Here is a 24,189-nt window from a genome sequence, read left to right as displayed (position 1 = left end):
TACTGAGTTCACATGCTGCAACTACTGCAGCCCCCTAGAGCCTGCGCTTTGCAACAAGGGAGCCACCACAATGAGAGACCCACACACAACTAAGGAAGTAGCCCCCACTTGCTGCAACCAGAGAAAAGCCTGTGCAGCAACAAAGACCCAACACAATAAAAAATTAATATATTTTTTTAAAGCACAAGTCTTTATTCTTAAGCATCTTAAATTCCAGTGTGGAGAGAAGAAAATAAGCAAAATATGTATTACACATGTGCAGATGGTGATAAAGGCTAAGGAGACAAATGAGCCAAAGGGAGAGAATATTCAGCAAGGAAGAGGGTTGCAATTTCAAACTGGGTGATCAAGGAAGATTTCACTGAAAAAGTGACACATGAGTGAAAACTCAGGAAGTAGGAATGAGCTGTGCCAATGACTGGCAGAAGTCAGGGCAGCTCCCCAGTGAAAGGAAAGGGAAAATTCAAGATCTTAAAGAGGGAATAAGCCTGAGTAGTTCAAATATCAACAAGAGAGCTGGAGTGAAGTGAGTAAAAGGAAGACAGAAGATGATGACAGAGAGGAAAGAGAAAGGGATGGTGGGAAAAGGGAAACCCTCTCTGAGGACTCCAACTTTTATCCAGGGAGAAGGAGGATTTTATGCAGAGAGACGCCCTGATTATTAAAAGGATCACTCACCAGATGCTGGACTGAGAGCAGGCAGGAGAACAAGGCGGAAGCAGACATCAGTGCAGAAGCCAATATCACAATCAGGTGGGAAGCGACAGTGGTGAGGGCCGAGTGGTAGTGAGTCGACAGCGAGCTTTCAGAAATTTTTGTAGATAAAAGAAGCAAAATTGGATAGCAAACTGGATATGGGGTGTGAATGCAAGAGAAGAGTCAAGAATGACTCCAGAGAAACCAATCAGAGCACTTGGATTAGCCATTAAGTGGGATGAATAAAAATGTGAGAGAAACCCAATATGTCCCAAACTAAATTTTTTCTCTGCTACCTCCCCCAAAGTATGACCTCTCCTACTGTGCTTAGCTCTGTAAACCACACCATCGCCTACACAAGTTGCCTAATAAACAGAGGCTAAAGGCATCTGTGGCTTCTTTTTCCATCATCATTATCATCTTCTTTCACTCTTGACTCTTCTCTATAATCTCATAAGATCTGCCCTAGCTGAGGTTCTTATCATCTTTTTGAAGTTGTAAGAGCCTCAGAATTTGCCTCTTGGCCTCTAATCTCCCCTCCTTTCCAGTCCATCTAACTGCACCGGCAGGGTAAACCAAGACTGAATAATGTCAAGCCCCTCTCAAAATTCTTCAACAGTTCATCATCACCTACACGATGAAATTTCAATCTTTGCAAGCATACTGATTTAGTAAGAACAAGTAAGGGGTCTAAGTCTCTTTTTCAGAAGTTATGAAATGTTCATTCTGATATGCATGGGGATGGAAGTCACAAACCTAATCCATGCTCCCTTGTCCAGCCTCCTCTTCCCTTTTTACCCCCTCCATTGTGGTTGTTTAATGCCACAGTTGTTTACAGCTCTCTATTCTTCTCTCTTGACATCCTTCCTCTGTTTGCCCATTTGGCCAATTCCTAGCTGTCTTAACAGGTCTCAGCTTTAAAGTACCTGCATCACCAAAGGGATCAATATTCTCTGTAATTCTCTCCCCCCAATCCACATTATATACCTTCCTCAGAAAAACATCAGGAAAATAACAGTTTCCAGCAGATCATCCACTTACCACCTCCGATGAACCATATCAAGCCCAACACTTAACGCCTTTCTTCAGAGGGCTTCTCTACCATCTTAATATTATCTTCTTACTATTTTCTCAAAGCACCAAGTTTAAACACCTGTGTATCCAGGTTTTAAAACTTTGTGATTTATACCAACTAAACCAGGGGTTTCATACAGCAGATACACAGTAAAGATGTGGTGAATACAAGGATAAACAAACATGTCCCAATAAGACAAATATCTTCACTGTTCACTACACAGACCAAGCTCATTCCTGTCCCTATCCTTTTGCTGGTTCCCTTCTCTCAACAGGAATGCCCTCTTCTTTGGTTCTTCAAATTCTACCTGTCCCCCAAGGACAACGTTTCCCCTATAATAACATCACCTCTTTCTTCTCTCTACCATACCAGTTCTTTCAGTAACATTTATTAAGCACTTAACTATATACCAAATACAGCACTATGCCAGGAACACAAAAATAGAAAGCTAGGACTCACCCTTCAAACAGATTAGAATATGGTAAGGAGAAACACTTAAAGCAATTACATTAATGTAAATGCAAGGAAACTACAAAGTACAGTGGAAATATTTTAAAAAGGAACACCCAATCAGCCCTGGGGGGTGGGAAGAGAGAATTCATTAGAGAGTCACCATTTGGCTTGGAACTAGAAGAAGGGGTGGAAGTTGGCATAACAATAAGAGAAACATCTTTGAATAATGAACACTAACTGAACTCTCCAGATTAAAAAAACTCTGAGAAATGATAGCAAACTTAAGTATCACTCAGAAAAAATTCACCTCAGACTATAATTGAGTTGCTTAGAATACAGATCACATTCTCCCCCCAAAACAGTTTATGTGTATGATTTTATTTATATAAAGTACAAAAACAATGAAAATTCAATCTATGATATTGGAAATAGGATACTATATCACAAAAGACTACTAAAAGAGAGAATTTTTTTATCAGCAACCTCAGATATTAATCTGCCTGAAATGCAGGAGACCTGGGTTTGATCCCTATGTTGGGAAGATACCCTGGAGAAGGGAAAGGCTACCCACTCCAGTATTCTGGCCTGGAGAATTCCATGGACTGTATATAGTCAATGGGGTCGCAAAGAGTCGACACGAATGAGTGACTTACACTTTCACTTTTTCAGATATGCAGATACCACTCTAATGGCAGAAAGCAAAGAGAAACTAAAGAGCTTCTTGATGAGGGTGAAAGAGGAGAATGAAAAAGCTGGTTTAAAACTCAACATTCAAAAAACTAAGATCATGGCATCTGGTCCTATTACTTCATGGCAAATAGATGGGGAAAATATGGAAACAGTGACAGACTATTTTTCTTGGCTCCAAATCACTGCGGACAGTAACTGCTTTCATGAAACTAAAAGCTTAGTCCTTGGAAGAAAAGCTGGCATTATCTAGAGAGTATATTAAAAAGGGTCCATATAATCAAAGCTATGGTTTTTCCAGGAGTCATGTATGGATGTAAGAGTTGGACTATATAAAGAAGGCTAAGCATCAAAGAATTGATGCTTTCAAACTGTGGTGCTGATGAAGAGTCTTGAAAGTCCCCTGGACAGCAAGGAGATCAAACCAGTCAATCCTAAAGGAAATCAACCCTGAATATTCACTGGAAGGACTGATACTGAAGGTGAAGCTCCAATAATTTGGCTACCAGATGCAAAAAGCTGACTCACTGGAAAAGACTCTGATGCTGGGAAAAACTGAAGGCAAGAGGGGGGGCGACAGAGGATGAGATGGTTGAATGGTGAAGGACAGGGAAGCCCGGAATGCTGCAGTCCATGGGGTCGCAAAGAGTCGAACACAACTTAATGACTGAACAACAACAAAATAGAGAATTAAGGACCAAAAAAAAAGAGAGAAATATGAAAAACACACAATTCACAAAACCAGATATAAAAGCAGCCCTTAAACATAAGATGTTCAAATTCACTCACAGAAAAACGCAAATTTTTTAAAAATTGAAATACCATTTCTCTCATCTATCAGATTGGTAAAAATTAAAAAGTGTAACAATAATCTGTTGGTAAAACTGTACATTTATACACTGTAAATGTATGGGAATGCAAATTGGCACACTTTGGGAGGGAAATTTGGTAATATCTAACAAAACTACATATGTACTTACCTTTTGAAAAAGTTTTATTGAGATATAACTCACATATCATGGGCTTTCTGATGGCTCAGAGGGTAAAGAATCTGCTGCAATGCATGAGACTCAGATTCAATCCCTGGGTCAGGAAGATCTCCTGGAAAAGGGAATGGCTATCCACTCCAGTATTCTTGCCTGGAGAATTCTATGGACAGAGGAGCCTGGTGGGCTACAGTCCATGGGGTTGCAAAGAGTAAGACACGACTGAGTGACTAACACTAACACCTACATATCATACAGTTGACCAACTTACAGCATATAACTCAAAAGTTTATAGTACATTAATGAAGTGATGCAATCATTACCACAATCTAATTTTAGAAAATCTTTAGCACTCCCTCTCAAAAAAAACCTCATGTCCATTAGCAGTCCCTCCCTATCCTTCCCCAACCCCTAGTCCTTGGCAAGACTAACCTACTTTTCTCTCTAGAGATTTGCTTTTTCTGGCCACTTCATATAAATAGGATTTTAAATATGTGAACTTTTGTGACTGACTTTTTCACTTACTATGCTTTCAGTATTCATCTATTTGTAACATGTATTAGTATTTCAATTCTTTTATTGCTGAATAAGATTCCATTGCAGAGATATATCACATTTTCTCTAGCCATTCATCAATTGGTATAAAATTGTTTCTACTTTTTAACTATTATAAAATAATGCTGCTATAAAAATTCATGTACAAGTTTTTGTGTAGACATGTTTTCTTTTCTCTTGGTATATACCCAGGAGTGGAACTGCTGGAACACATAGTAACTTTATGCTTAACATTTTGAGAAAATGCCAAATGACATCATTTCACATTCTCATCAGTACATATGAAGGTTCTAATTTCTCCACATCCCCATCAACACATGTTGCAGGTAATCTGTTGTGTAGTAATAATTAATACATCATCTTGGTAGATACAATAAAGATCACTTGATAAAATTTTATAATTAAAAGAAAAAAGCTGCCAAGACGCAATGGCAAAATATTTAAAACTTTCCCCCAATACTGGGAACAGAACAAACATACCTACAATTGCCACTTCAATTCAAAACCATACTAGCAATCCTGACCAGAAGAGTTTGATAAGGAAAAATTAAAAAGCATAAGAAATGGCAAGGAGGAAATGAAGCTATCATTGTTTATAAATGATAAAACTCTCTACATACTGTAGAAAATCCAAAAGAACCTTTTGATATTAGAAGAGGGTTTGCAATTTGTGTGGATACAAATCAATATATAAAAATCAAGTGTCTTTTCTATATACCAGCAACAAACAGCAAGTGTAATTTTTAAAAAGGATATAATTTACAATAACTACAAAAATATAAGATACTTAAGACTTAGGAATTCACTGGCAGTTATGGAATTTCAGCAGTTAGGAATCAGTGCTTTCACTGCCACATCCTGGGTTCAATCTCTGGTCCAGGAACTAAAATCCCACCAGCTGCACAAAGATATCTAAGACTCAACCTAACAAAGACCTCTATGGAGAAAATAAATAAATCTATTGAAAGAGATTAAAGAAGTCTTGGGAATTCCCTGGCAGTGTTGGATAGGTAAGCTCAATATCTTAAAGATATCAATGCTCAACAAATTCATCTAACAAATTCAAATATGTGGAAGTCGCTCCATCATGTCTGACTCTTTGCGACCCCATGGACTATACAGTCCATGGAATTCTCCAGGCCAGAATACTGGAGTGGGTAGCTGTTCCCTTCTCCAGTGGATGTTTCCAACCCAGAGGTCAAACCCAGGTCTCCTCCATTACAGGCAGATTCTTTACCATCTGAGCCATCAGGAAAGCCCAAGAATCCTGGAGTGGGTAGTCTATTCCTTCCAGCGGATCTTCCAAACCCACAAATCGAACCAGGATCTCCTGCATTGCAGGCGGATTCTTTACCAGCTGAGCTACCAGGGAAGCCCAACAAATTCAATATATTTCCAGTCAAAATTCCCAAGAGGGTTTCACAAAAAACTTGCAAAGATAGTTAAGAGGGGGAAAGTATACACAAGAGAAACTGGCAAAAGTGAACAAAGCCCCCGGAAAAGAACTGTCCTACCTAGTCTAGTCTAGTAATCAGACAGTAAGTAGTGGTGTAGACATAACCAAATATAACAATGTAACAGAATACAGAGGTCAGAAAAAGACACATGCATATTGGAAACAATGTACAAAGAGGCAGTGTTAAAATCAATGGGAAAAAAAAAAAAAAAAGACTATTAAATGATGCTGGGACAAGTGATTATCCATACAAGACAAAAATTAAATTACGACCTCTCACCACTCACAAAATAAATTACAGGTATACTAAAGACCTAAATACATAAATTTTTTCAAATTAGAAGGAAATAAAGAATATCTTCATGAATTCACAGTTAAGGAAAAATTACTAAATACATGGAAAGCAAGAAATAAAGAATTACTAAACGTGACTACACAAAATTTTTTTTTAATTCTTAACAGAATCCAAAAACAAAACTGAAAGACAAGAGACTAGGTAAAGTAATTCCCCTCCGTCCAAAAAGGGGGAGAAAGGAGAACTCCTACTAATAAGAAATATACACAACCAAAATCTATTACAGACTTTTAAATATATTAAGGCACACACAGATAAATGTGATGTAAATTCTTGTCAAGGTTCTAATTCTCAGGCATTCCCTGGCAGTCCCGGTGGTTAGAATTTGGGATTCACTCAGTTCAGTTCAGTCGCTCAGTCGTGTCCGACTCTTTGCAACCCCATGAATCGCAGCACGCCAGGCCTCCCTGTCCATCACCAACTCCCGGAGTTCACTCAGACTCACGTCCATCAAGTCAGTGATGCCTTCCAGCCATCTATCTCATCCTCTGTCGTCCCCTTCTCCTCCCGCCCCCAATCCCTCCCAGCATCAGAGTCTTTTCCAATGAGTCAACTGTTCGCATCAGGTGAACAAAGTACTGGTGTTTCAGCTTTAGCATCATTCCTTCCAAAGAAATCCTAGGGCTGATCTCATTCAGAATGGACTGGTTGGATCTCCTTGCAGTCCAAGGGACTCTCAACAGTCTTCTCCAACACCACAGTTCAAAAGCATTAATTCTTCGGCGCTCAGCCTTCTTCACAGTCCAACTCTCACATCCATACATGACCACAGGAAAAACCATAGCCTTGACTAGACGAACCTTAGTTGGCAAAGTAATGTCTCTGCTTTTGAATATGCTATCTAGGTTGGTCATAACTTTCCTTCCAAGGAGTAAGTGTCTTTTAATTTCATGGCTGCAGTCACTATCTGCAGTGATTTTGGAGCCCCAAAAAAGAAAGTCTGACACTGTTTCCACTGTTTCCCCATCTATTTCCCATGAAGTGATGGGACCGGATGCCATGATCTTCGTTTTCTGAATGTTGAGCTTTAAGCCAACTATTTCACTCTCCTCTTTCACTTTCATCAAGAGGCTTTTTAGTTCCTCTTCACTTTCTGCCATAAGGGTGGTGTCATCTGCATATCTGAGATTATTGATATTTCTCCCGGCAATCTTGATTCCAGCTTGTGTTTCTTCCAGTCCAGCGTTTCTCATGATGTACTCTGCATATAAGTTAAATAAACAGGGTGACAATATACAGCCTTGATGTACTCCTTTTCCTATTTGGAACCAGTCTGTCGTTCCATGTCCAGTTCTAACTGTTGCTTCCTGACCTGCATAAAGATTTCTCAAGAGGCAGATCAGGTGGTCTGGTATTCCCATCTCTTTCAGAATTTTCCACAGTTTATTGTGATCCACACAGTCAAAGGCTTTGGCATAGTCAAGAAAGCAGAAATAGATATTTTTCTGGAACTCTCTTGCTTTTTCCACGATCCTGCGGATGTTGGCAATTTGATCTCTGGTTCCTCTGTCTTTTCTAAAACCAGCTTGCACATCAGGAAGTTCACGGTTCACATATTGCTGAAGCCTGGCTTGGAGAATTTTGAGCATTACTTTACTAACGTGTGAGATGAGTGCAATTGTGCGGTACTTTGAGCGTTCTTTGGCATTGCCTTTCTTTGGGATTGGAATAAAAACTGACCTTTTCCAGTCCTGTGGCCACTGCTGAGTTTTCCAAATTTGCTGGCATATTGAGTGCAGCACTGTCACAGCATCATCTTTCAGGATTTGAAATAGCTCAACTGGAATTCCATCACCTCCACTAGCTTTGTTCACTACTGGGGCTCAAATTCAATTTCTGGTCAGGGAACTAAGATCCCTCCTGCAAGGTTCGATCTCTGGGTTGGGAACATTTCTTGGAGAATGTCACACCAGTGTGACCAAAAAGAAAAAAAAAAAGTTCTAGTTCTCATCTGAATGATGGACTCATGTGTGATCACAATAAACAACAATGACTGGGTAAATCATTCTGTGTCATGAATCACGGATGATTTATCTAATTGTGGACAAACTGATAAAGCACAAGCTGCAATCAAGATTTCAGGAGAAATATCAATAATCTCAGATATGCAGATGACACCACTGAAGAGCCTCTTGATGAAAGTGAAAGAGGAGAATGAAAAAGCTGGCTTAAAACTCAGCATTCAAAAAACTAAGATCATGGCATCTGGTCCCATTACTTCATGGCAAATAGATGGGGAAACAATGGAAACAGTGACAGACTTTATTTTCTTGGGCTCCAAAATCACTGCAGATGGTGACTGCAGCCACGAAATTAAAAGACGCTTGCTCCTTGGAAGAAAAGCTATGACCAACCTAGACAGCTCATTAAAAAGCAGAGACATTACTTTGCCAACAAAGGTCCATCTAAGCTGTGGTTTTTCCAGTAGTCATGTATGGATGTGAGAGCTGGACTATAAAGAAAGCTGAGCACCGAAGAATTGATGGTTTGGACCGCGGTGTTGGAGAAGACTCTTGAGAGTCCCTTGGACTGCAAGGAGATCAAAGCAGTTAATCATAAAGGAAATCAGTCCTGAATATTCATTAGAAGGACTGATGCTGAAGCTAAAGCTCCAACATTTGGAGGATGAGATGGTTGGATGCCATCACTGACTCAATGGACTTGAGTTTGAGTAAGTAAGTTCCAGGAGTTGGTGATGGACAGGGAGGCCTGGCGTGCTGCAGTCCACGGGGCTGCAAAGAGTCGGACAAGACTGAGCAAACGAACTGAATCTTGTACAACTGAGGTTGGTCAAAGGAGAGGTTTAAAACTGATTTTATTAGTTTCACATCTACAGTGTAGGAGGAGAAGGGAGTGAGAAAGGATAAGATGGTTGGATGGCATTAGTGACTCAATGGATATGAGTTTGAGCAAACTCCAGGAGATGGTGAAGGACAGGGAAGGCTGGCATGCTGCACTTCATGGGGCACAGAGTCAGACATGACTGAGTAACTGAATAATAATGACAACACCTAAAATGTGAAGTCCATTCACGTGAATTGATTCCTTTTAAATATATTGGGTGGAGAAGGCAATGGCACCCCACTCCAGTACTCTTGCCTGGAAAATCCCATGGATGGAGGAGCCTGGTGGGTTGCAGTCCATGGGGTCGCTAAGGGTCGGACACGACTGAGCGACTTCACTTTCACTTTTCACTTTCATGCATTGGAGAGGGAAATGGCAACCCACTCCAGTGTTCTTGCCTGGAGAATCCCAGGGACAGGGGAGCCTGGTGGGCTGCCGTCTACGGGGTCGCACAGAGTCGGACACGACTGAAGCGACTTAGCAGCAGTAGCAGCAGCAGCAAATATATTGGGTAAACTAAATAACATTTATTAATACTAAACCATTGACAAACTTGTTTCCAATTTTCCAACAGGCTGTGTCACTTTTTCCTGATTTAGTTACTTCTTTATGCAATCCCTAATTTGTAACAAAGTTGTAGCAGCAGAGTGTCACAGATATCTTACTTGCTAGTGCAGCAACTATATCTAAACAGCCTAACAGGTCAGTAAGAGGAAGGGCAATTTCATTTAAAGAAAAGGTCCTAAAGGAACAGAAAACAGATCAGTGGGAAGGAGTTGATCTTAAAGGGCACAAGGAACTTTTGGGGGTGATAGCACTGTTCACATCTTGACTGTGGTGGTGACTGCATAATGATACAAATTGAATTTGTCAAAATCATGGAAATATAAGGATAAATTTCACTACTTGTAATTAAATGTCAGTAAACTAGACTTTAAAAGGAGAGGACAATGCTACAAATTTGAATTTAACCCATTAAAGAGACATTCTTATACAGTATTAACATTATCATCATAATAAGAAAAACTACAGCTTGATAATCTAAACTTATATACAGTTTAACTCACAACTAGTTCCCCCCAAAAAAACCCTTAACTGTTCTTAGCCATTTTATTGGTAAAATTAATCCTTTTAAATTTGGAACTCAATTCCTAAAATAGTTTTGATTCATATTTCATTGTTCTATTTTTTTAATTATCTACCAAGTCTGATGGGAATTATATATGTAGTTTATAATGCTAATATAATGACAGGCTCAATAGTATCAATATCTATTTTTTTATTTCTTTGTTATGAAATCATGCATTTTTATGCATTGTCTTCTCATTCTTATAACTATATGAAATAGGTATACTTATCCGCATATTAATGACGACTATTTTAACAGAATTCTTTATGTTTAAGAGCATGTGCAACTTAAGAGCCTGTTGGCCACTGTATTCCCAGAATACAGTAGGTACTCAGTAAGAATCTGTAGACTGTTGGCCTCACCTCTATGTGACCTTGGACAGTTATTTATCTCTTTAAATTTCAATATTCTCATCCATAAAAAGATGGTGAAACAATCCTAGGAAGTCAGTGTGTTCAGTTCTTTTAAGCCTTTATATAAAGCACCTGGCACACTATGAATACTGAATGAATGTGACCTTATTACTATCTCTTTGACAGCATTAATCAGAGTTGTATCATACTGCCAAAGCTTCATATTAAGAATAAAGCAGTATCAGAATAGATGATTATACCTAAAACCTAACTGCTCCTCATGCCAAACTGAGATGTTCAGTGTTATTTGTTAAAACAAAAATCAGTACAACATTTTAAAGGGATAAAAAGTAAACTAATGAATATTTTAAGGAAAGAAGAATCCCCTTCTGAAAATGGAACTAAGTGTAAGAAGTATATAGTTTACAAATATTTGGGCCCATAAGTCAGGGCTGGAAATTATCTGGGCAGCAAGAGGTCATTGTCATGGTACTTACTTTAGGGCAAGGTGAGTCATCTAGATATTATAAATTGGATGCCAGAAATTGACAAGACAAAAGAAACTGAATTAAATTACTGAAAGAGATCTCAGAGCTCATTTTATAGAAGAAGAAATAGATTGAAGAGGCTAACTGGAAAATCAAGTATGATAACTAGCCAAGCATAAAAACAATTCTGCATTTCAAGAGTCCTGTACCAGGGATAACAATATCTTAAAATCCACATTTACTCATGGCCCTCAGTTTTGACACACAGAAAAAGACACAGAATCACACACAGATAAGAAGTGAACTTAGATAATTTGTGACATCATCCAAGTTCTGTTCAAGGTATTTTGATGCTTTGCTTGCCAGGCATGTTTCAGTTGGTTTCTTCATCAACCAAAGAACTACAATGGCCAGGTTTCTGGGCATAATGTAACAAATGTTGGTTTGTTCAATTTATTTTAGGATGGTGAAAATCTAGGAGGGAATTATCATCTAAAAATACTCCAAATAATCAAACATTAGAGTTATTTAAAGAACTGATGAGCAAAGAAACAGCAAGACAAAATCAAAATGACTTGGCTGCCCACAGTTACCACTGGAGCCAAAATTGATACTGCTGCCTAGCTATACTCCTTTAATATTCTTTCCTCCTAATCTCTATTACAATTTCACATATGCTTAAATTCCAGGACAGTAATAAGGAAATAAGCATAATAAAGGAGGAATTGATCACATTAAGCACATCTTAGAATCCAACCTATCTTGAGGATGCAGATAAGCAACAAAGGTCTGATTTTTTTTTCCGGCTGCACCAAGAGGTATGCATGGAACCTGAGTCCCCAGCAGCAGAAGGGTGGAGCCTTAAGTACTGGACTGCTAGGGAAGCCCCCAAAGATTTGATCATTAATCAGTAACCCTAAACTTAAATGAACATTCATTTCCATTCTTACCCCACAAACTATCTGTAAGAAATACTATAATGGTGGAAATAAATGTTCAGCCACATACATTCTATGAATAAGGACATTTCCAAATCAAGCAAGAACCAGATAAAAGAATATGTACTTGGATGCTTGGTTAGGGAAAAAGTAACAATCAAAAGTCACTGGCGTGGGACTTCCCTGGTGGTCCAGTGGCCAAGACTCCATGCTCCCAAAACAGGGGGCTAGGGTTGGATCCCTGGTCAGGGAACAAGATCCCACACACCACAACGAAGATCGAAGATCCTGCCCGTGTGCTGCAACTAAGACCTGGCACAGCAAAATTTAAGAAAAAAAGAAGGTTACTGGCTTATCCCATGACCACTGGGCAGATGTTTAAAAAGTCTTAAGCCTGGTCACTCTAGCTCTTGCACATCCAAAAGGAGATACTTAAAAGACTTGTTTCAACTGGATTAAGGTAGTCAAGCAACTGCTTTATGGGAAGCTGAAGCTAGCGGTGATCTGAATGTATGGCAGATTCCCAGTCAAGAAGAAACCTCAAATCTACTTAGGCTCTATTCAGCAAAGCAAACTGGGAAAATTTTTCTTTTTGAAGGAGAGACCCTAGTATAGATCATTCTAAAGCCTCTGCCAACTTCTTCACTTTTGTGATTTAAAAGGAAGCAAAGAACTGCTCTTTACAACAACCTTTTTAATATTCTGATTCAACAGGATATGAATTCATTAGTGTGAATTTATCCTAAAGGAAAGTCAATAACCAGCCTAGCTTAAGAGTATTTTTTCTTCTTCCAAACAACGAAGGGATAATAGTAGTTAACATTTATAGAGCACTTACTCCATGCCAGCATTATTCTAAACTTGCTTTATGTATTCATCCAGTAAATCTACACAATCCTACAAAACAAGTATAATTCCCCATTTTACATCTGGGGAAACTGAAGCACCAGGAGTTTGTTTGTTTTTTTAAAGGAACTTATTCAAGGTCAAACAACAAACAAATGGAGAGTCAGAATTTCAACCTAAGCAGTCTGGATCCAGAGTCTATGCTCTTTAAGTTTTTCTGCCTCATGATTATACAACTGTTTTTAACATTAAAACTGTGAAAGAATCACAAAGAACCTCTCCCACCCCACCCTGGGAGATTTCTCTACCTACTTACTTATTGGCTCATAACATAGGCTAATCAGAAAGGTTCAAATATGGTAAATGGGAATTATATATATCACATCTATATAACCATACTGTTTCTCCCTTTTCCCCCCAAAAAAGGGGGAGTGGGGCAAGGAGGGAATTAATTATTTAACTCACAAATTCTCTCATATTAAGTCCTGCAGGCCTTAGGGAGAAACTGACAGCATGAGAAGTTCTTTCTCCTTTGCTCTCTCTAGGGTTGAGCTTTTTTTCTTTTAGAAAGCAGCTTTGGCCTGCAACTCTGTATTAGTAACAAACAAAGCTTTTCAGGCATAGGCTTTTGATCTTAATTAAGATTTGACCATATGTATTATACCTGGAACCAAAATATAAACTTTCTCATGATATTAAATAAAAAGGGCCCTGCAGAAGTAGTTAGGGAGAAAAGTGCACCCAGTCTCTCACTCTGAGGCCTGAACTACTTATGAACAAATGCATGCTTATTTTAACTTGACTAAATATCGTCTTCTCCATTGCACCTGGAACTCTAATTTCTAGGCAAGAATCTTTGCCACTGCTACAACTGTACTACAAATTCAAAGTTTTACAGATATTGATTTTTTTTGTTGTATTTTTCAGTAAATTTCAAGGAAGAAACAGGGAAAAAGCTACTTTCCCTTCTATCCTTTATAAAGCTAAAATCATTTATAAAAAACCCTTCAGAAATTTACTCACACTCAGAAGTTGCTAAAAAGAATAAAACCATATCAGTTCAGTTCAGTTGCCCAGTTGTGTCCAACTCTTTGCAACCCATGCCAGGCTTCCCTGTCCATCACCAACTCCCGGAACTGGCTAAAACTCAAGTCCATAGAGTCAGTGATGACATCTAACCATCTCATCCTCTGTCATCCCGTTCTCCTCCTGCCTTCAATCTTTCCCAGCACCAGGGTCTTTTCTAATGAGTCGGTTCTTTGCATCAGTTGGCTTCAGGCTTCAGCCTGTAAATTAACTCCTGAGTTAAAAATGTAAGTCACTGAAATATTTTTCCACTGTTTTCCCACCACACTTAGAAAAAACTCTAAACTCTAACATGGTCTTTATAAAGATAACCCAGTGGAAGCCCACCCCACCTCTCTGATCTCATTCATCCCTTAATTTCTTTTTCACTGGCTTGCTGAGCTCCAGCCACACTGGTCCTGCTCCTGTAACACTCCAAGCTTATCCTGCACCTTCTATTCTCTAGGCTACAAAGCTCTTCCAGGTTATGAACAGACTGAATCCTCCTCACCCATCATGCAGATCTCACTTCAAATACCACCTCTTCAGAGAGACATTTTCTTCATGGCTCCCCTCCCACCAAAATTATATCACATTTCCATGTAGCTGCCTCATCATTCTCTATTTGAGATCACATTTCCCTATTTTGGGCTTCCCTTGTGGCTCAGTTGGTAAAGAATTCGCCCGCAATGCGGGAGACCTGGGTTCCATCCCTGGGTTGGGAAGATCCCCTGGAGAAGGGAAAGGTTACCCACTCCAGTACTCTGCCCTGGAGAATTCCACAGACCGCATAGTCCATGGGGTAGCAAAGAGTCGGACACAACTGAGCGACTTTCACTTTACCTTATTTTATTTGTTCATTATATTTATCATTCTCTAAAATTATCTTGTTAATATGTTTAACCTATGTCTCCTCTAACAGACTATAAAGTTCCATGAAAACAAGTGCTACATTTATCTTATTTACTATAATCTCTCAAGGAACTAAAATGAATAAATACTCTACTACTAAATGTGCAGGCTCATATACAGATTTTTATATTTTATAACCATTCTAACACATTATATTGCTCTCTTTGGCTTCTTCTGCTCTTTTCTACCCATTAGCACCTACTGTGAGAGAATTAAGCAGCAAGAAATACAAATAAACATGTAGACTTTATATTATATAAGCAGTTCAGAGAATGAACTAAGGTTTCAGAATTAATAGCATGTCTTTCAAATTGTACACTGATCCTACTTATCAGTAAACAATAGTATTGTAAGTAAATTGCTAATTATGTTTAAAAAGAAACTATCAGATGAAATTTAGCATTTATGAGTAATATACTTTTATGTATATCATGAAATACAGATTAACATATTGAATATAATTTAGAAATAAAACAACCTTCATTTTAGTATTTAACATAGCAGTGATATCATCTTCTACCTAAAATTTAATTTCATCTCCAAAAAAAAAACCATGTTTAAAAAAATTAAAGGAAAGTATGACAACTATAACTCATAAAATAGGCAATCTCAATAAACATACAGATATTATTTTTTTAAAAAAGAATAAATGGAAATCCTGGAGTTAAAAAGTATTAACAATTCTAGAGTGGAAAAATATTAAGAACCAAAATTTGAGGAAATTCCCTGGATATCCAGTAGTTAGGACACAAAGCTTTCACTGCCAAGGGCTCTGGTGGGGGAACTAAGATCCCAAAAGCCACTGGGTGCAGGGGGGAAAAAGAGAAAGAACCAAAATTTTAAATTCACTAGCAGAGTTCAAAAGTGGATTGGAGATGACAGAAGAAACAGCCAATGCACTTGAAGCTATTACAATGCTGTGTGAAAGTCGCTCAGTGGTGACCAACTCTTGCGACCCCATGGACTGTAGACTACTAGGCCCCTTTGTCGATAGGGATTCTCCAGGCAAGATACTGGAGTGGGTTGCCATACCCTCCTCCAGGGGATATTCCCAACCCAGGGATCGAACCCCGGTCTCCCGCCTTCTAGGTGGATTCTTTACCATCTGAGTCACCAGGGAAGCCCACCAATTATGAAGAAGAGAAAATAAAAAAATTTTAAATGAACAGATCCTCAGAGATTTAAGAATACCATGAAGCATACCAACATACACATAATGAGAGTCCTAGAAAAAAAGGAGAGAGAAGAATAGAAAAAATATGTGAAGAAATTATAGATAAAACTTACCAAATGGTTTAAAAAAGTTAACCACCACATTTAAGTTTACTGAATCCAAAAGAGGATTACACAAAGAGATCCACACCCAGACATATCACTGTAAAACTGTTGACTAAGGACAGAAAATTTTGAAAGCACAAAAAGAAAAACTACTCATCAGAAACAGTGGAGGCCAGAAAGCAGAAGATGACGTATTCAAGATGCTAAAAGAAAAAAAAAATGCAGCAAAGAATTCTATATCCAGCAAAAGTACTCTTCAAAAATAAAGGCAAAATAAAAACAAGCCCAAGAAACAAAGACTGAGATAATTCATTAGTAACAAACTTTCCTTACAAGAAATCCAAAAGGAAGCCCATGAGATTGAAAGGAAATAATCAGCCCATAAATCAATACATAAAAAGAAATAAAGAACACATAAACAGTAAATATGTGATAAATATTTTTAAAACTTTATGTTTTCTTCTCTTAACTGTTTTTAAAAACATACAATTACATTAAAATATTGTAAAATTGAAAAAAAAATAAATAAAATATTGTAAAATTATATTGTTGGGCTCCTAAAACATAAAAATTTAATATGTATGACAATATTGACAGGACAGGAAAAAAAATAGAGCAAAGTTTTTGTATTTTACTATAATTAAATCAGTCAATTCTGAAGCAAACTGATAAATTAAGATACACACTGTAATCCCTAAAGCAACCTAAGAAAATAACTTTAAAAAATCCAGTTAAAAAACTAACAAAGGAATTTAAATGATAGCTGGTAAGATAAGTATTAACTCCAGAATAGGCAGTAGAGGCCAAAGAAAGAAATAAAAAAGAAATGAGACACATGGAAAATAGCAGAACTGCATAAATCTGACTCTCAATGATAACATTAAATGTGAGCAGATTATGAATTCTCCAATCAAAAGGCAGAAGTGGTCACATTAATTTTTTAAAATAAGCATTTTAACTATATGTTGTCTGTAAGATACACTTTAGATTCAAAACAAAAGTAAAAAGAAAAAGATATGCAACGCAAACAGTAAACATAAGAGAGCTGGAGTAGCCACAGACTAACACCAGATAAAATACTACTATAAAATGTATGTATGTGTATTATTATATCCATATATCACATCTAACACCAGTCCCAAAAATATGAAGCAAAAATTAACAGAACTGAAAGGAAAAACAGATACTTCAATAATAATAGATTTTAATATCTCACTCTCAATAATTAATAGAAAAGCTAGACAGAAAATCGGAGAAGGCAATGGCACCCGACTCCAGTACTCTTGCCTGGAAAATCCCATGGGCGGAGGAGCCTGGTAGGCTGCAGTCCATGGGGTCGCTAAGAGCCGGACACGACTGAGCAACTTCATTTTCACTTTTAACTTTCATGCATTGGAGAAGGAAATGGCAACCCATTCCAGTGTTCTTGCCTGGAGAATCCCAGGGATGGGGGAGCCTGGTGGGCTGCCATCTATGGGGTCGCAAAGAATCGGACATGACTGAAGCGACTTAGCAGCAGACAGAAAATCACAACAAAAAACCAACTTGACCTGATACCTATAAAACATTCCACCCAACAGTAGCAGAATACCTTTCTAGTGCACACAGAACATTATTCAGAATAGATTACCTACTAGGTCATAAAGATGTTTCAATAAATGTAAAATGAGAAAAAATACAAAGTATGTTCTCTTACTACAGGGAAATTAAACTAGAAATTAACAATAATGAAATTTAGGGAATCCCCAAATAACTGAAAATTAAATAATACATTTCTAAATAACCATGGGTCAAAGAAGATATCACAAAGGAAATGAGAAAGTATGAATTAAAATTTTAAAAAGCAGAGCATATAAAAACATATGGTCACTAAGAGTATTTGGAAGGAAATGTATAGTTTTATATGCCTGTATCAGAAAATAAGATCTCAGATCAATAACCTAAGCGTGTACCTTAAGAAACTAGAAAAAGAAAAGTAAATTAAATATTAAGCAAACAGAAGGGATGAAATTATAAAGATTAAAATGGCAATCAGTGAAGTAGAAAACAGAAAAACTTTTTTCTTTGAAAACGAAACTGATAAATCTTTTCCTAAAATGACTAAGTAAAAAAGAAAGAAGAAACATGCTACCAAAATTAGAAATGAAACAAAGACATCACTCCTAGGCTTGCAAACTTAAAAGCATACATAAAACTATTACAAAGTACATGCCCAAAATATTAAATAGCTTAGATGAAACAGACACATCCCTAGAAACACAATTACCAAAACTAGTAACACAAAACTTAGCAAAAAAATCTGAATAGGTCCAGTGAAGAAACTGAATTAGTAGTTTAAGAATTTTCCAAAAAGGAAAATCTAGGCTCAGAATATTTCATTGATGAATTCTATGAATATATTTAAGGAGGTAATACCACCAATCCTTCACAAACTCATAGGAAACAGAAGAGGGAACAATTCTCAATTTATTCTGGGATTAAAATGTATAATTACATTACAAAATCCAAAGAGATCACAAGAAAATTTCAGATCAGTATCTTCCGCAAGTATAGACACAAAAACGTTCAATAAACATTAGCAAAGTAAATCCAGGAGCATATAATAAGAATTATATACCATGATCAAGTGGGATTTACCCCAGGAATACAAGGCTGGTTTAATTGTTAAAAATCAGTTAATATAAAACTCTATATTAATGGAATAAAGGACAGAAACCACATGATGATCTCAGACATTAAAGTGACCAACCGTTTTGTTTTGTCTGGGACTGAGTTTCCCAAGAAGCAGGAGTTCCAGTACTAAAACCAGGATCAGCTTGAGCAACTGCACCAGTTTGTCATGTTAAGAGATGCAGAAAACACATTTGCTGAACTTCAGTAAAATTTGATTAAAAAAAAAAAAAAACTCTGAATAAAATAGAATTAAAAAGGAACCCTCTATCAAATAGAGAAATCTGTTATACAACATTTTGTCACAGTTAGCAACAGTATACTGTATTCTTAAAAAATAAAGAAAGGATTCCCTGGTGACTCAGTGTTCAAGAATCCACCTGCCAGTGCAGAAGACACCCTGATCGGGGAACACCAGATCCCTGGTCCAGGAGGATCCCACATGCTGCAGATCAACTAAGTCCATGGGCCACAACTATTGAGTCTGTGCTCTAGAGCCGAGGAACCAAAACTACTGAAGCCCATGCTTCCTACAGCTTGTGCCTCGGCAACAAGAGAGGCCACAGAAGAGGGAACACTGTAACAAGAGTAGGCCCCACTCGCTTCAACTGGAGAAAAGTCCAAGCAAGAACAAAAATACAGCACAGCCAAAAATAAATAAATTTTTTTTAAAATCAATAGGGTAGATCTCATGTTAAGTGTTCTTACCACAATTTTTTTTAATTTAAGTAAAAGATTTGTACACTGAAGATTTTAAAACATCACTTAGAAAAATTAAAGATCAGTAAATAAAAAGAAAGTTTCATGTTCCTGTATTTAAAAATTGAATATTATAAGGCAGCAATTCATCCCAACCTGATCTACAGATTCAATGCATTCCCCATCAAAATTCCAAAACATTTTTTTGCAGACAATGACAAACCAATTTTTCAAATTTTACATGTAACCCAGAATAGCCGTAATTTTAAAAAATAACAAAATTTAAGGATTTACACCACTTGGTTTCATAAATTACCATAAAGCACAGCAATAGAGACAGAGTGGTACTAGCACAAGGACAGACATACAGATAAAACAGAGTTGCAAGTCCAGAATTAAATCTTTACATTTACAAGCAATGGAGAAATGACAATCTTTTCAATGAATGGTGTTAAGACAACCCATTATGTGCGGGCTAAGTCACTTTAGTCATGTCCACCTCTTTGTGACCCTATGGACCACAGCCCGCCAGATTCCTCTGGTCCATAGGATTCTCCAGGCAAGAATATTGGAATGGGTTGCCATTTCCTCCTCCAGGGGATCTTCCCATATACAACAGGTGAATTTAGACCCTTATTTCGCACCATACTCAAAAATTAACTCAAAACAGATCATAAATCTAAGAGCAAAATCTATAAAATATCTAAAAGAAAACAAAAAAGAAATCCTTACACTCTTGGATGAGGTAGAATTCTTAAAACAACAAAAGCATGATCTACAAAAGAAAAATTCGGAAATTAAAACTTTTGTGCTTCAAAAGACTCCAATTAAAAAGAAGAGAAAGAGAGAGAGAGAAAAGCCACAGACTAGGAGAAAATATTTGTAAATCATGTATCTAAGAAAGGACTTGCATCCAGAATGTTATTAAAAACTCTTTCAAGTCAATAATAATACAACAATGGGCAAAAGACGTGAATGGCTTTTTCCACCTAAATGGATATATGAATACCATATGAAAAAATGCTTAACACCTTGCATCTTTAGGAAAAATGCTATTTAAAATCACAAAGAGTTAAACATTTCATAGTACAATGGCTATAACAAAAAGGACAATAACAAGTGTTGGCAAAGGTGTGAAAAAATTTTAACTCTTGTACACTGCTGATAGGAATATAAAATGTAAGGCCACTTTCAAAAACAGTTTGGCAGTTTCTCAAAAAGTTAGATGACCCAGAAATTCTATTCCTAGGCATCTATCCAAGAGAATGAAACCATATGTCCACACTAAAGACTTAAACTTTCAAGCTTCATTATTTCTAACAGTCAAAAACTGGAAACAATCCAAATGCCCATCAACTGGTCAACAGATAAACAAAATATGGTATATCCATACATCAAAATACTATTCAGCAATAAAAAACAAAATATTGATGCATGCTGCAATATGGATGAATCCTCAAAACATGTTAAGAAGCCAGAAGAAAAAGACTACATATTCTATGTTTCCATTTACATGAAATATCCAGAAAAGGAAAATCTATAGAAACAAAATACAGATCAGTAGTCGACTGGGGCCAGGAGTGAGAATAAGGGTTAATTGCAAAAAGACTAGAAAGAATTTTTAGAAGTAATAAAATGTTCTAAAATTGGCTTGTGGTGATAATTTAACAACTCAATATATTTACTAACGAATTATTAAATTTTGCATCCAGAATTAATTTGGGGTATTAAATAACTCAAAAAACTAATTTTTAAAAAAACTGTATATACTCAGGAGAAATGAAAACATATCCACACAAAAATTTGTACAAAAATGTACATTGCAGCATTACTTGTAATAGCTAAAAAGTAGAAACTCTAATGTTCATCAACTAATCAATGGATAAATAATATGTGGTATATCCATCCATACAATGGAATATTATTCAGCAATAAAAATGAAATGAAATGACACATGCTACAACATGAATGAACTCTGAAAGCATTATGCTAAGTCAAAGAAAGCAGTTATGAAAGATTACACACTGTAAGATTCCATTATGCAATTTGTCCAGAATAGAGACAGAAGGTAATTAGTGCTTGCCTAAGGCTGAGGGTTTTGGAGGAAAATGGAGAGTAACAGTTGATGGGTATGAGGTTCCTTTTTGGGGATAATGAAAATGTTTTAAAATTGATTATGGTGATAGTTCCACAACTCTGTGAATATATTAAAAACCACTGAACTGTACGCTTTAAATTGGTGAATTGAATGGTAAGTTAATTATATCTCAATAAAGCTGTTACTATCATCAACGACAATAAACCTTAGTGTACAATCTGTGAGCAGGTAAAGCCATCAACAATGATAAGGGCCTACCACAGCCACAGTTCCAATCTATCTACTTAGGATATAAAAATCTCAAAGTTACAAATTCTTTCCAACCTACTGTGATTATTTTGTAAATGAGTATATATGTCTGAATGGAAAAGTAATGATTTAACAAAGCAATTAGTTCAAGTCACTAAGTTTAAAAAAATACTGACATTAAACTGTCCAATTTCAAATGCCCAAGATATATGAATTTTCTACTTCATGTTTTTAGAAGATATCTCAGTAATATTCATATAAACTCACTTTGTAAACTATTACATCATATTTAAACCTTATTCCTAAACCCCTTTAAATGTAATTAGCTTCCAGTCTTATATAAAGTCATACTACCTTCTGAAGAAAAGAAGAAATTCTGAAACTCAAATATCCAATCCTATCTTGGTAAAGAAGACATTATTCTGTGCATTCTGGCACTATTCTGTGACCACAGCACTAGACAAAGTGCATAATTTACCTCACGATACAGACTCACAGTTAAAAAGAAAGGCAAATCTGATTACTAAACACCAGATTACTGTTCTATCATCACTGGATTAAAATTTAAACCACACAGTTGAAATAAATGTTGATGAACACAAGATAGGAGGTGAAATTCATAGTTGTACAATAAAGTGTTCACCTCTTCTTTCATGAAGTACGATGAACTTAAAGGCTATTCTGCAGCGTAGCTAGCTCCTACAAAAAAAGAGCCCAGGATGCTGGCACATGAGAAACGTTAGAAACTATTCAATCTAGATTACTCTTGGGGTAATGGAGTATTTTCTCCGTCCTCTATTGACATGGAATAAAAATGCTCAAGTAGAGAAGGGACTCGGCTGCCCAGCTCGCAAAGCTGCTCAGGCAGTCAGTTCCAGCCCTAGCCAAGCCTTCACCGTCCTCTTGCCGCGTCCCCCCCACCCTCCAATACCCAGGAACACGGTCCCGGAGGGCCAGCTTCGCGAAGAGAGGCTCCATAAGGCGGTCACTGGACGCGCGTGTTACAGAGCCCGTTTTTGTTTTGTTTAAAAAACAGATTCCTGTCAGAGCCCAGCCTCCCCACTCCCGCGGGAACAGGGGGAAGTGGCAGCAGGGGGCCGGTGTGGAGTGAGAGAATAAAAGAATGACCGAGTACAACCTGCCGTGCCAGCTAGCAGCAGAGGGCAGGAAAGGTAAGAGGCGGCTAGGAGGCCCGACGGCGGAGGAAACTGCTCTCCAGCCGGCCACGCCACCCCACGCGGCCGCAGCCGCCCAGGTCCCGCCCCGGGCTCGCCGCCCTGCCCCGGCGCCGGCCGCCGCCTCCCGCCTTACCCGACCCTCCCAGGACGCGTTTCCTCTAGGGCCGGACCCCCGCCCTGGCCTCCTCTCGGAATAAGGCGGGTCAGTTCAGTCCGCTTCTCGGCAGAGGTGACTCGCGCGGCGATGTAAACACAGCGAGACCAGCTGCGCGCGGCCCATCCCCCCCGCCGGGGTCTGTAACCTCTTCCCTCAGCCCTGCTCCGCGCCCCGCGCTCCTCGCGGGCGGGCGCGCCGCGCGCCTTACCCTTTCTCCAAGTCCAGCTCCCCAACCGTTGCCCCGGGGCACTCAGCCCCCTTTCCCAGCTCCCGGCCGGTGTCACCGCTACAGCCTCCGGAAACCCTCCGCAAACCCCGGAGCAAACAACACAGGCGCCGGGCGGGGGCGCGGAGGGAGGCGGTGGCACTCGGGACGGCAAGGCTTTCTCGCCGCACCCTCCGCGCTCCCTCCCTCCCACCAGCCTCGGCGGCCCGCGCTCTTACCTGCTCTCCGCGTCGCTCAGGAAGATCGCCGCGTCTCTTTCCCTCCCGGCAGGGCCGCGGACTAGCCGCCGCCGCCGCCGCCGTTGGCCAGGCGTCCGGAGGGAGCCGGGGCCTCCCCGGCTGCCCGAGCCGCTCCACTGGGAGAGGAGGAGACAAAACAGCGGCGCGCCGCCCCGCGCAGAGCCCCCCGCCCGCGCCGCCCCACCGACCCCCCAACCGCCGAGGCGACGGCGGCGACACTGAGCCCGGCGCGGGGAGCAATGGTGGCCCCCGCCCTCCACCCCCCGCCTCGGCTCCTCCCCCTCGGCCTCCTGCCGCCGCCACCAGGACACTCGAGTCCGCCTCCCCCACCCCGCCCGCTCAGAGCGCTCCTCCCCTCCCCACGCGGCGGCGGGGAGGGGGGGTACGGCGGCACCGCCAGTCACCGCCGCGCCTGTCAAACCCGGGCCGGCTATTTATACCCCGCGGGGCCCCGCCGCCCTCGACCCACACCAGCCCGCCCAACATGCTTCCGTGGCCGTCTCGAATCTCGCCCGCCCTGTAGCCCCCCAACTTCTCAAACCCGCCTTCTCAGGTAA

At 39.1% G+C, this 24,189-nt stretch overlaps 1 protein-coding gene across 8 annotated transcripts in view; it reads right to left on the bottom strand.

Annotated features, from left to right (window-relative positions):
- Positions 1-23,853, bottom strand: part of ELF2 (E74 like ETS transcription factor 2) — a 99,836-nt gene extending 75,983 nt beyond the window's left edge. For 5 of the 8 annotated variants that reach the window (XM_024977417.2, XM_024977419.2, XM_024977418.2 and 2 more), the window contains exon 1: positions 23,612-23,853. The gene's annotated coding sequence lies outside the window, so the exon portion shown is untranslated. Of the gene's footprint in view, positions 1-3,891; positions 4,013-23,143; positions 23,233-23,611 lie in introns of those variants that run through there. The other 3 variants (XM_059876143.1, NM_001191138.2, XM_059876144.1) reach the window with 3 other exon arrangements.
- Positions 23,854-24,189: the final 336 nt, after the last annotated feature.

This window comes from Bos taurus, chromosome 17, assembly GCF_002263795.3.
Source record: "Bos taurus isolate L1 Dominette 01449 registration number 42190680 breed Hereford chromosome 17, ARS-UCD2.0, whole genome shotgun sequence".
Classification (NCBI taxonomy): domain Eukaryota; kingdom Metazoa; phylum Chordata; class Mammalia; order Artiodactyla; family Bovidae; genus Bos; species Bos taurus.
The sequence above is the reverse complement of the archived record's forward strand: the minus strand, read 5'-3'. Positions and strand labels throughout refer to the sequence as shown.